Source organism: Psammomys obesus, unplaced genomic scaffold, assembly GCF_907164565.1.
Source record: "Psammomys obesus unplaced genomic scaffold, mPsaObe1.curated_primary_1811, whole genome shotgun sequence".
In the NCBI taxonomy this organism is placed as follows: Eukaryota; Metazoa; Chordata; class Mammalia; order Rodentia; family Muridae; genus Psammomys; species Psammomys obesus.
Window position 1 is genome coordinate 13,009,913 of NW_026591598.1, and position 13,113 is coordinate 13,023,025.

Below are 13,113 nucleotides of genomic sequence, written 5' to 3' on the forward strand. Positions count from 1 at the left end.
TGTTTTCAAGTGATGATGAACTAAAAACATTTCTGCATCCCACATTTGGGACCAAAACAAAGAACACATAAAAGAAACCAAAACGTCCACCGCAACCTTGATGGGACAATTCATGTGCTTTCAACAATTCATGCAATTTATGTATTTTTGACAATTCATGCATTCATGTATTTTCAAATGTATGAATACATGCATTCAATTCATGTTTTTCTTTTCTTTTCTTTTCTTTTTTTTTTTTTTTAAGATAGAGTCTTTCTATGTAGCTCTGGCTGTCCTGGAACTCACTTTGGAGATCAGACTGCCCCCCAACTCACAGAGATCTGCCTACCTCTTCCTCCCCAGTGCTGGGATTTAAGGTGTGTACCACTGCTCCTGGCTTGGCGATTTATTTTGAAATGAGCATTAATTTGACAAGCTCACTCAGCTTTCATTTGTTTGAACATGCTTCTCTTTGAGTCTCCTTCCTTCTTTCCTTCTTTCCTTCTTTCCTTCTTTCCTTCTTTCCTTCTTTCCTTCCTTCCTTCCTTCCTTCCTTCCTTCCTTCCTTCCTTCCTTCCTTCCTTCCTTCCTTCCTTCCTATTTTCTCTAACTGTACCAGGTAGGTTTTCCTCACAGGTCAGAGCTTTGCTGTCTTTGGCTGCTCTTGAAGAGTCAGTTGTGAGGCTGGAGAGATGGCTCAGAGGTTAAGAGCACTGACTGTTTTTCCAGGGGTCCTGAGTTCCATTCCCAGCACCCACATGGCAGCTCACCACTGTCTGTAACTCCAGTTCCAGGGAATCCGATATCCTCACACAGACACACATGCAAGCAAAACACGTTGATACATGGGAAAAAAAGTCAACTGTCACTGACTCAGAGACCATCAGTCTCCTCTCCTCCAGTGCTTCTAGAAACTTCTGCCTTTTTGTGTGGTGGTTGGAAGTTTTACTCCCACGAGCTGCCAGAAAAATACAGAAATCTAGTGAAATTTGAATTTCGATAATGTGTAGCAAACATTTTAACTTTTCATTATAATTAGTGTGTGTATGCGCTTTCATGTGTGTGTGTGTGTGTGTGTGTGTGTGTTTGTCAGTTCAGGAGTTAACTCTCTCCTTCCATCGTGTGGGTCCTGGGATTGAACTCAGGTCTAAGCTTGGCAGCAGATGTCTTTACCCACTGGGTCATCCCACTGGTCTGCAAATGCGTCGACAGTTGCTCCGATGTTACTGTTGTCAACTTGACAGTGTCTAGACTCGCCTGAGGGGCAAACAAACCTCGGGCCACGGCTGTGAAGACGCTTCTAGACTGGACTGAGGTGGGCTAAAAGTGGGCTGCACCATCCGTGGACTGAGGCCCTGGATTGAATAAAAAGGAGGACGTAAGCTGAGCACGCTCCCTGCCTGGTAAAGCTGTTTTAAAGTCCTGGGCGGGGTGAGCCCAGGGTCCGATGTCTTGGGCTGTCTCCCTCTGCTGACGCTTGATCAAGGTGCCCAGCCGAGCTCTGAGAGCTCAGTGCTCACCTTGGGGCAATCTCCGACTAAGTGGAAGGTGGGTTCCCACAGAAGGATTAGCAGCGACTCCTGCCAGGAGCCTGCGGTCATTACCGACTTGGGACCACTTTAGGCTGGATTCTTGGCTGGGTAGCTTTTGAGACCACCCGCACGGACGAGATCGAGGCTGCAAACCCCCTCATTAGGGTTGGCTTCCCCTGCGAACTCTGAGGGAGTTTCGCCCTGTTCTTGCCAACGTTCCGTAGGCACCATCTGCCTGGCTGTCTCGTCTCTGGGGAGCAGAGAGTAGTCTGGGAGCTTTGTTCTTGTCACCTCGCCACCGGTGAGCAACTCTGGGGACTTGGCTTTTTGCAGAGAGGGTTTCTACTAAAACCCTCGCCCTGGGTGGGCTGCATGCCTTGTTTCCAGTCTTCCCTGTCTTTGGCTTCTGAGTACACAGACCCCACCTCCCCCTGTGCCACCCCCCCTTCCAGCCTTTCTTTGGTGCTTGGTTCTGAATGTGCCTTCTGTTTCTGAATGTATGCCTTTAGCTGGTGGTACCTTGGGTTGTTTGAGGTCGGAAGGCCTAGAGAGCGTCAGTCCCGTGTCTCCCCGAAAGCATAAGACCAGAACTTCTCCCTGCTACCGAGTCCTCTGGAAAAAACGTGTGAAACTGGCTCGTGGGTGTTTCCTTCTTAACTTGTTTTGGGACGCGTAAATAGGGTTACAGCAATCTCAGGGTGGCTTTTCACTCCGGGCTGGGATGTTTATTTCCTCACTTGTTCATCCATTTACTCGCCGTTTCACTGACTCAATCATTCACCCACTTGGTGTGTTACTGAGCTTCCGGTCTAAAGGTCAGGCTTTCTGTTAGATCCTACCCTTTAGAGTGGACTTGACCGCCTCAACCTCTCCCTGCCCTCCTGATGCCCTCAGGCTAAGGACCTGCCAACAGGGGAGGCTGAACACTTTTTGGGTGTTCTTTAAGGACCAAAGCAGGTGGTATTTGGCTGATACGCTGGGAAAGGAAGGTACTAACTGGTCATGTGAAGTACCCCAAGGTAGGTATGTTGGAAGAGGCTGAGCTGGGAATTGAATCCTGGCCTGTCTGGCTACCTCAAGTCTCTCTCTCACACACACAGTCTCGCTATGCCACCCAGGTTGGCCTTGACCTTGTGTCCTGACTGTTGTGCTGACAGACACATTTAGGCCACCACACCTGGCTCAGAGAGCAGGGCGCCTCTTTCTTCCTCGTGTGGAGGATTCAGGTAGACGCATCGCCAGTTTTTGTCTGATGCACTTAGAGCGCTCTGCGGTTGGAGTTGTGGCTTCTAAGGGCCTACCTCAGTGTGTGGCACGGTAGCACTGTTGCAGGCTCTAGCCTGGGCTTGGTGGCGGGGGAGGCGTGTCAGGAGGGATTCCCCAGTATTCCCCCCCCCCTCCCCGGCAGCCTGCTGTGGTCGCTGCTCTGGCAGGTGGCTCCTGCGAAGCAGTAATGCCAGACACTAGGTCTGCGCTGGAACAGGAGGCTGCGGGTTCCCTGGGAGGAAATCCAGGGGGCTTTGGGAGCAAGCCTTCCTCTTCACTGCACCTTCCCCTCCTCTTCCATTTGTTTATGTACTTGTACTTTAAAATTTTATCTTTCGTGTGTTATGTGCGTGATTGTGGACGTGACCTGTGTGCCACAGCATGGGTCTGAAGGTCAGAGGACATCTTCTGGTGTCCGTCCTTGCCTCCCTTTACAGTTCCTAGAGAGTGTCTTGCGTTCCCCTCTCTTCTCCCCACAGGGACACTGGGTTGGTCGCAGATGTTCCGTTCATGTGTCCAGGTAGCGCATGTGCCCTGGGGGGCTGAGCTCAGGCCAGCAGCGTACACCTTTACCTACTGGCCGTTCTCAACTGGTCCTTTTGAGGTCTCATGGACCCCAGGCTGTCCTTGAACTCACTACATAGCCAAAAATGACAGTGAACTTCTGATCCTCCTGCCTCCGCCTCCCAATTATTGAGATTATAGGGGTGAGCCACTGTGGGGCTGGAAGGCAAACCCAGGGGAGCCCACCGAGCCCCAGCTCCAGGGACGTCCCATCCCCTGATCATTGTGGGACCCTTCCCTCTTCCCATACACGCTAAGGCTCTGGTGGCTCTGGGAGGCAGCCAGAGGTGGCCAGACTCGCTGTTGTCTCCAGGGAAGCATCAAGCAATAGAGAGCCAGGCACTGGCTGCCAGGCTTTCCCGTCCACAGCCCACCTCCTCGCTCCGCTCCTGGCTACAGCGATGTGAGACATTGCCACCTGCCGAAGCCAGCAGGTCCTGGAGCTGCCACAACATCCCTGATACTTTCTGAAACTGTCCCTCTGGCCCCTTCCCTCAACCCATGGGCCTTGGGATGGATTCACAGCTCTTTTCACAGGGATCCCTGACGTAGTTTGAGCCTTTCCATTCCTGCCAGTAACCTCGCTTCCTTCCAGAAGTCAGGGCCGAGGCTCTCGAAGCTGGTCCCCCCCTTACAGTGAGCCTAGCAAGGGTCTGTGTGCAGAAGGAAACTCTGTTCTCCGGTGTGTCCCAAACGCTTCTCCTGGGAAGCCTGGATTACAAGGCAGGGAGCTTTGTAATATTTTACTTAATTGGAAACATCTCACAGCACAGAGCTGTGGACAGAAAGCAGTATTTCTGTGGGCTTTAAATATCCATAGGGGAACCCTCACACGTTAGGAAGTATCCTGATGGCCACCCCAGCCCCTCCCCCATCGCCTGGCTGCCCAGGGAAGCCAGAGCTGCTGTGTGCAGAGCTCCTGTGTGCAGAGCTGCTGCGGCTGCTTCGAATCTTCTCTCTGCAGCATGCGGTCCAGGCCTTCTGTGGGTTTGGGTCTCTCTGTACTAACCACCTACAGGCCACTGGGAGACGCTCCCCATGTCCTTAAATAGTCCCAGAAAGGAGTGGGAAGATTTCTTAGTCAGTAGAATGCTTGCCACACAGGCAGGAGGGCCTGAGTGGGTCCTCAGCCACTATGTTCCTATGTGAACCCAGGTGTGATGATATTTACCTGTGATCCCAGCGCTGGGCAGGCTGACACAGGCAGGTGGCTGGAGCTCACTGGTCAGCCTGTCTAGATGACTTGCTGGGCTCCAGGCTTAGGGAGAGATCCTGCCTCAAAAAAAAAAAAAAAAAAAAGTGGGGCCTGATGGATGAAGACAGCTTTTGTGACTCTTGGTCCTCTATACACATGCTCACACACATGCACACACACACACAAGATTGCATACACATCTGCACACACACACACGCGTGTATGCGTGTATGTGTGTATGTCTCTTAGAGGATATGCTATTGCAGCGATGGGTGTTTCACACGAGGGTCTGTGCTGGCAGAGCGGAGTGGCTCCCAGTCTCCCAGCTCCATGTTTCGTTCGTGGGGTTTGGAGAGTGCTGGAGGCCAGCAGTGGGCCTTCCTTACCCCTCCTTGGCTGTTCTCCATGGAGCAGCCATGCTGTCTCCGGGGACTGTGCGGTGGTAGGAGCTGTGGAAGGTTCTGTAGAGACAGAGCCTCTGGCAGAGGGGAATGGCTCTCTGGAAGCAGCCACCCAGCAAACAGGGTGTCGCTGCTAGGCACACCAGGAAAAAGAGAAGTAGGGATGTGGGAGGCAGGTTCCCTGGGGCTGAAGCCACTGCTGCTGGCTCTTCTGAAAGGGCATGGAACCTCCCTTCCCGTGGTGTTCCGGCTTCTCGGACCCTGAACTCCTGGAACCCTCCTGCCCCGCTGCTCTGGCTCCAGAAGCCATCTGGAACACTGCTCAGTGTACTGCGGTGAAGTTAACTAGCCTCAGATCACGAATTTACAGCTCTCTGCTGGGAACGGCGAAGGAGCCGCGCCTGGTGGCCAGAGCCTGTGGACCGCACGGAAGGGAGACTGGAGGCCTCCCCGCAGAATATCTCGGATACTTCCTCTCCCATCTGGGTCTCCAGTGACTCATTAGCAGGAAGAAGATGATAATTAGTTAGTTAATTATGAAGAGAGAAGGAGAAAAATAATAAAAAACAATCCAAGCTCTCGTTGTCATCCGTTCAAGCCTTCAGGGGCACTCCACGGTTCCCCCCTCCCCCGCAGATGGTGTGAGAGAAGTGTCTGTCCCTGCTGGGGGCATACCATCTGTCACCTCCAAAAGCCCAGCCAAGGGAGCTTGGTGGGGGATTTCACCGTGGGGCAGAAGGGCTCTTCTGCGAACCGGTATTCCTCTCTTCCTACATGCTTGAACGCTGCTTCCTCGTTATAATGGGAACCATCTCCAAGCCTCCGAGACCACGAGCTAGCAGAGCCAGGAGCTCCTGGGCTCCTAATTCAATCTCCCAGGCCTTTCTTGTCTATTCTGCTGGGGATACCGTAGACTCTAGCCTGAATCCACAAGACGTTAGGATTTTTTTTTTTTTTTTTTTTGGTACATTTTCACATTAAGAAGTTAAATTTTCGGGCAAATGAAATTTGGAAATAATTTCATTGTGTGGTTTTCCAACTTAACAAACAAACAAACAAAACGAAACTCAAGCCTCATTCCGGACCTTGTGAATCAGTCTTGCAGTTTGGTGGGTTCTCAGGCGTCGTGTGTTTGTGTGTGTGTTGTGTGTATGTTTGGTACATGTGCATACACATATGGAAATCAAAGATCGAACTTAGGGGTCGTTCTCCAGCCTTGTCCACCCTACTTTTTGAGACACAGTATCTCATTGGCCTGAGCTTGACCAACAGGCTAGGCTGGCCAGTGAGTCCCAGGGCTGTCCCGTCATCTAGTGCTGAGATGACAATTGTGCACCCCACATCCTGTGTTTTTTAAATGAATGGTGGGGAGGATATTCCGGTCCTCACGCTTGCACGACAGACGCTGTACCAACTGAGCCATCCTGTCAACCTTCCCCGCTTTTAAAATTGGTCTATTTAACCGGACGCATACAGGCCTTTTGCCTGCCTGGGGCTAGGCATCACATGCATGCAGTTCCCGCAGAGGCCAGAAGGGGGCATTGTATCTCCTGGAACCGGAGTCCCACAGGTGGTGGTGAGCTGCTTCGTGGGTGCTGGGAATTGAACCCCAGTCTTCTGAAAGAGCAGCCAGTGCCCTTAAACACTGAGCCCCAACTTTCTCCTTTTTAAATTAAAAAAAAATGGGGGAGGGGGAAGGCGGAAACTGAAGAGATGGCAAAGCAGTTAAGAGTGCTAGCGGCTCCTGGGAAGACTGAGGTCGGGTTCCCAGCACCCAGGTGGTGACTCATGCATAATGTCAGTTCCAGGGATCTGAGTCCTTCTGCTGACCTCCCCGGGCACCAGGCAAGCATGTGGCACACAAAGTTCTTATGTACGTAAAATAAAAACAAAGACAGCTTTTAAAAATCACTTGGGCGCTGGGGATATACCCCAGTGGTTGGGGCTTGCCTAGCGGCACCAGGCTCTGCACTCTGTCCCCAGCTCCATGATCCTGAATTTCTGATTTTCCTGCCTCTGCCTCCTAGGTAGGGCTGGATCCCAGCTCTGAACCCCCATGCCTGGCTCACTGCGGCTTTATCTGAGTGGCATTGAGCTCTTCTTCATGTGTTCCGTACCATAACTTGTCCCTTCGGTGGCACCCTGGTGGTTTTGGTGGGAGATGCCAGGCAAGCCCAGGTTTGGGCTCTGTCTAAACCCTTCCTCATCCGGGGATTACCTTTTCCCTTCTGGACCTTTCCAGTGTAGGTCAAACCGATGCCTCGGGATGGAGCCTTCTGCCCTCTCGCCCTGCTCCTGTGCCATGCACCCCAGCCCAGTGAACAGATGGGGATGGTGTGTCTGGCTTAGGGAAGCCCTACGATGGGGAAGGAGCCTGTGGCTCTGCCTCCGAAGAGCCAGAGGGGAAGGGGATTCAGGAGGGATGGCCCACAGAGGCAGACCGAGGCCATTTCCCTGTTTCTTACTGGAGCCGCTGCTGGGTCAGTGGCCGATGACCTATACTGCCTCACTATGAGCTCAGGTTTAGACATGGCCTTCCACCGTGTGGGAGTCGTGTGCTCTTCAGGCACCACTCTGCCCTGCCTGCCCTGTCTTCTCTAGGCAGCGATTCAGCTCTAATGACCTTTGGCATGGCTGCCCAGCCCAGCCCTATTATTTCACGATTATTCCATTTAGAGCCCTTCATCTAATTAGCGCCTGCCAAGGACAGGGCTTGTGTGGTTTTGCTGGAAGCGCCGGGCCACATTGGGTGACATTCTGGATTTCCTTCCAGTGGCAAGACTCTATTGTGGGGTTCCCACGTTTGCTTTGGCTCCGGAACTTCCTGAGCAAAGCTCCCAAGCTGGACTCAGAGACCAGGAATCCGGGAGCTGCTGCTGTCTCTGAGGCTGAGGGTTGCTGGCAGTGGGATGGGTCCTCTGTGGCACCAGCCGGCCCTCTTTGGGGACTGGAGCCCACCTGGGGTGGCCTGGGATGGTGGTTTTGGGTGCCACAGAGACTCCCCTTTGTCCCTGCCTCCTGCTTTGCTAATGCTTGTCTGTCTGTTTGTCTATCTATGTGTATGTGCGAATGTGTGTGCGAATGTGTGTCTATGCATGTGGAAGCCAGATGTTTACCTCTGGTGCTGTCCCCTGGCTTTGTCCCCTTGGTTATTGAGACCAGGTCTCTTACTGGCCTGGATTACACTGATTTTTTTTTTTATAATTTAATTTTTACGTACATTAGTGTGAAGATGTCAGATCCCTTGGAACTGGCATTACAGACAGTTGTGAGCTGCCACGTGGGTGCTGGGAATTGAACCCGGCTCCTTTGGAAGAGCAGACAGCACTTTCAACCATTGAGCCATGTCTCTAGCCCTGATTATAATGATGTGTGTGTGTGTGTGTGTGTGTGTGTGTGTGTGTGTGTGAGTTTTGAGGCTCAGATGCAGCCATCTCCTCAGCTTGTTTATTATTACTTAGTTTATTCTTGAGCCAGTGGCTCACTCTGTACTCAGGCTGGGCTTCCCGTTGCTGCCTCCTGAGTGTCGAGACTCCAGGCGTGTGCTGCCAAGCCTCGCTTCTTTGTGCCTTGAGAATGGCACCAGGAAGCAGGGTGAGCGCCCTTGTCCCCTGTGATGAGTCCACTTTGGTTTCTCTGTGCCTCCAGTCTGGCAAAGGTAGAACTCTGAGCATTTAGAAAGTTCGAGGGCAGTGGTGCCACACACCTGTAATACCAGCACTCCGAGGGCAGAGGCAGGCGGGTCTCTGTGAGTTCAAGGCCAGCCTGGCCTATAGGGTAATTTCCAGGACAGCTAAGTCTACACAGAGAAACCCTGTCTTGAAAAAACAAAACAAGCAAACAAAAAATCAGAAAGTTCCAGAATGTAAATCTGAGAAAGGCATTTGTCTCAGGGACTCCTCAGGTGTCTCATGGGAAACATTTTCCCCCTGAGCCTCAGTTTCCCCATCTTATAGTAGGAAACAATGATAGTTTCTCCTCTCCACCCTCATTTTCATTTTTCAATTCATCCCAGGGTCTGGCTAATGGTCGTTGGTGGAATAATTTTCTGAGAACCAAACATTTTGCTTAGTTCTTACGATCTCGGGAAAGGGGAGGTGGGAGTTGCTGGGTAATTTGTGTGGCTGTCCACGAGTGTGGACACACGCTTGTGTGCCTGCACGTGTGTACATCTGCATGCAGAGCCCAGGGCTGACATTAAGAATCTTCCCCAGCTCCAGCCTTCGCTCTCACAGTGATGACTTTAACCACTGAGCCATCTCCCCAGCTTCCAAGCGCCCCTTAGCCTCCCTCTTTGGCCAAGCACTGTGACATATGCCATGGATACGCCAAATCACGATACATGAGCTTACAGCCATGCCTGTGGCCATTCTACAGACCTAGAAACTGAGGCCTAGAGATTAGATGATTCTCCCCAAAATCACAAAATGGCAGAGCCACGCTTGATGCCAGGTTTCTGTGATGCTAGGGTTGCAATGTTTCCTTCTGGAGGTCACTGAAGGACAAGGTGGTCACAGAAGCCTACAGCAAGAGCTCTATGTGAGGGAATGTGAAGAAACTGAACTGGGAAGTTCTGAGTCTTGGGGGTACGGTGTGGACAGAGGCTTACCGAGCACAAGTGAAGGACTGAGAGAAGAAGAGCTATTGTCTGACAGGATGCCTCCTCTGTCTGTCCTGCTGCAGGCTGCCCCCTTTGCCTGCCTTTGACATCACTAGCTTGTCACAGCAGGAACAATCTTTTCAAGCTAATGCAAAGGCTGGACCGACTCCATCTTGGGGTCCGGCTAACCGTCATTGGTCGAAACATTTTCTGGGAACCAAACATTTGGCTTAATTCTTAAGATGTTGAGACAGGGGAGGTGAGGAGCTGCTGTTCCCCCCAGCTTGTCACCCCCAAGCATGGAGACCTGGCCCTTGCTTAGAAAGGTGAGCCAATATGACCTGAGCTCTAAGGGGCGGAAAGGGCCGTTGCGACCGCCATTTTTTTCTACATGGAGAGCACTGTGGCTCCTTCTTGAGACTCAGCAGTGTGGGTGCAGAGCCTTGCTCAGGTTCTGCTCTCAGGGGAATCACCCAGGGGGCAGCTGGCTGTGTGTCCCAGCCCCTTCCTCCTGTAGGAAGTTTTGGGGAGTCTGTTGGGAGGATGGGTACCGCAGTGTTTGTTGATTCCTCAGCAGGAACAAGGAACTGGTGGAGGAGGGTGAAGGACTGGGGCAGGGACTCTGGGCTGGGGGCCCACGCCAGGCCTCAGGTCACCTCGTTCCTAGTGGCTCAGACTTGGATGGGGAGCCTGGTTGGCTTTGAGAAGATTCGTTTTGGGGTGCCACTCATGGTACCCAGTGCACAAAATCAAACGGAGCTGCTAACACTGGCATGGGACCCAAGTCCCCAAACGGAGCCCCAGTCGCTAGGGACCGGTAAGGGCCTGATCTTGGCTGAGCCTCCAAAGAACCTGGGACTTTTAAACAATAAGGTGCTCTGTTGACCAAATAGGCCAGAATCTGTGGGGTTGACCCTGGCCTCTGTGCTCAAGGAAGACATCTGGGGACCACCTATTCCTGGCATGCTCTTTGATTTGGGGCCGTGGCTAGAGTGTGGCAGGGAACTTGAACTGCCATACTTGTACAGGGTTTTCATCGCTGGTCTCAGGGACCCTGGCCCAGGGAGACGCTAGCTCCTCAGACCCCCCAGGATTATGTTTTTTTCCTAAAGCAGGGTCGGTTCTCTTTGAGCATCCTTTGAAACCTCCTTTGTCCCACTGGGAGAGACTGGGACACAGGACTCGAATAAATGCAATTGTGAAAGTCATTTTTCTCAGCTCAGGAGCACAACAGACAATTCCTTGGCTGGAGTTATTCTAATGAGCCTGGCCTCACTTCAAAGGGGTTAATGTAATAAGGGGAAGAGCCGGGGCTCCAATGGGGCCTAATTAGATTTCTTTCCACACTCATCCTGCATTTGTTTTCTGAAGAGTGGCCAGACCCGGGAGACCTGTGACGGTCCAGGGTGCAGAGAGCTAAGAGCCAGGCTTGGCTAGAGAAGGACCATCAGTCTCCCTGCGCCTGACAACTCAGATCCGCTTCCCAGCAGGCCTGGGCCGCCACCTCTAAAGTCGACAGGGTTTGGGACCACATGGGGAGGGGTCTTGGGAGGACAGAAGGCTCCCTGGGCCAGCGAGTGGGCTGGGTGGAGTAGGTCTGGAGCCGAGCTGCCTGCCTCTGAGTGCCAGCTCTCCTCTTTCCCAGCGGCGTGATCTTGAGGACACGAGCCTTCCTCGCTGCTTTTCTCCATCTGCGGGGTGCACGCAGGATGGGCTCACCCCTCCACCCCCGTGAGGCTGAGGGGCTAAAGCCGCAGCACCTAGAACCACTTTCGGGGGGCGCCCAGTTTAACTGGTTGAGGAGAGGGGAGGCGCTCAGCGGGAAGATCTTTTCGGACACCTTAAGCAGCTGGTGTCTGTCACTTCTCTCTCTGGGTGCAGTTGAGCGATGGGTAACTAGATCCCCAAGTTGAACAGTCCTTTCTCTAAGCAGGAAATGAAGGTTCTGAGTGGCGAACCCGACTCAGGCCGGACCGCCCCCAGCGGCAGGCAGCCGGGCAGCCAGGCAGCCGTCCCCATTCCCAGCGGTGTGTATGTGTGGGGTGCCCCGCCCCGCCCTTCTTGCCGTTTCCTTATTCGTCACGCATCTTTCCTTTCTTTCACCCTTCCTCTTCCTTCTGTTTTCAAACATTTCATTTATTTATCGATAGTGTCTGCGTGCGGGCGTGCACTGCGCATGTGCGGACGGGACAGCGCGCAGGTACAGCTTGGGGAAGCAGGGCCTCTTCTTCATACCATGTGGGCTCCTGGGATGGAGCTGAGGTCCGCAGGCTCCGCGAGGCAAGCCCTCGACACAGGTGTAGCACATTTGGCTGGTGGCTGAGACCAAGGTATGGCTCCCTAGACGACACAGGTTCCTGGCTTTGCTTTTTTTTCATCATAACTTTGTGGCTTGAAGCTGAAATATCCCCCACAGGCTCATATCTTGAGCACTGGGCCCCTAGCTTGTGGCCCTGGAAGTTATTAGGAGGCAGGGCCTGGGTCGGGGTAGCAGGTCACGAGGGGCAGACATTTAAAGATTGTACCTGCGCTGGTTCCAGGCCTCTGGTGTCCGCTGAAAAGTGAGACAGCCTCTGTCACATGCTCCCGCCTTCACAGAGCTGTTCTGCCCTGCCTCAATGGGTGGAGCCATCTCTTCACTACGCGAGCCTCAGTTTCTCTTCCTGGGATGGGAATGTCACAGAAATTCAGCAGTAAGTATAAAGTGCTGCGCACCCCATCTGGCTCACTAGCAAGAGTGCCTTCTGCCCAAGAGATCATCTGTCATATGTCACCCGCTTGGCTGCCTAAAAAAAGTGCTATGGAGCAGTTTCCTCTGAGATTAGAACCCTCCATCTTGCAGGGAAGCGCTTTAATTAAGTTCAGGAAGTGGACAACTCAACAGCTCCAAGAAGTCCCTGAAACTGACAGGATTCACTAGGCCCCTCCCTCCTCAGCATATCTATGTATGCCGTAAAGACTGCTGAGAGATACTCCAGGTAGCTTAGTAGCTGCCTGAAAGAAGTGACCAGCTGAACTCTCAAAAAGGACGTTCTCCAACCTGTGCTGCCCGCTGTCTGTACACTGTGCTGTAGGTTTCCAGCTTCTGAGCTGTGGCTCCGCTGACGTGGGTTTTGGTGATACAACTGTCAGTGGAGTCATTTCTGCTCCTGTAGTAATCCATCACCCACACTTTTATAAGTTACCTCAGTAAAGCTCCCTGCTTCACTGAGTTGGACTTTGGTGGTACCCTTAATCTGTCCTGTTCTCAGCTCCCTGTCTGAGGTGAGTGAATGTTTGTTCATGTGTCTCCAGGAACAATGGGGTGCATCTCATCTCCCCAAGGTGATGAAACAGAGCCCCAAGGAGGTGAAAGAACAAGGTTGCATGTGAGCAGCGTTTAGCTTTCAAAGTCAGGGTTACCTGACAGCCACACCTGGATTCAGGATCAAGCTGCCTCCTGCCCTGTGACTTTTCCCTAAAAGTCATTCCATCCAATGGGGAGGAGGGAGGAAGGACGGGGAAGGAGGTGGAAGGCTCGCAACAGTCAGAAAGTTAATAACACAAGTCCTAGGAAGTTCTGGAAACCAGCTAGGC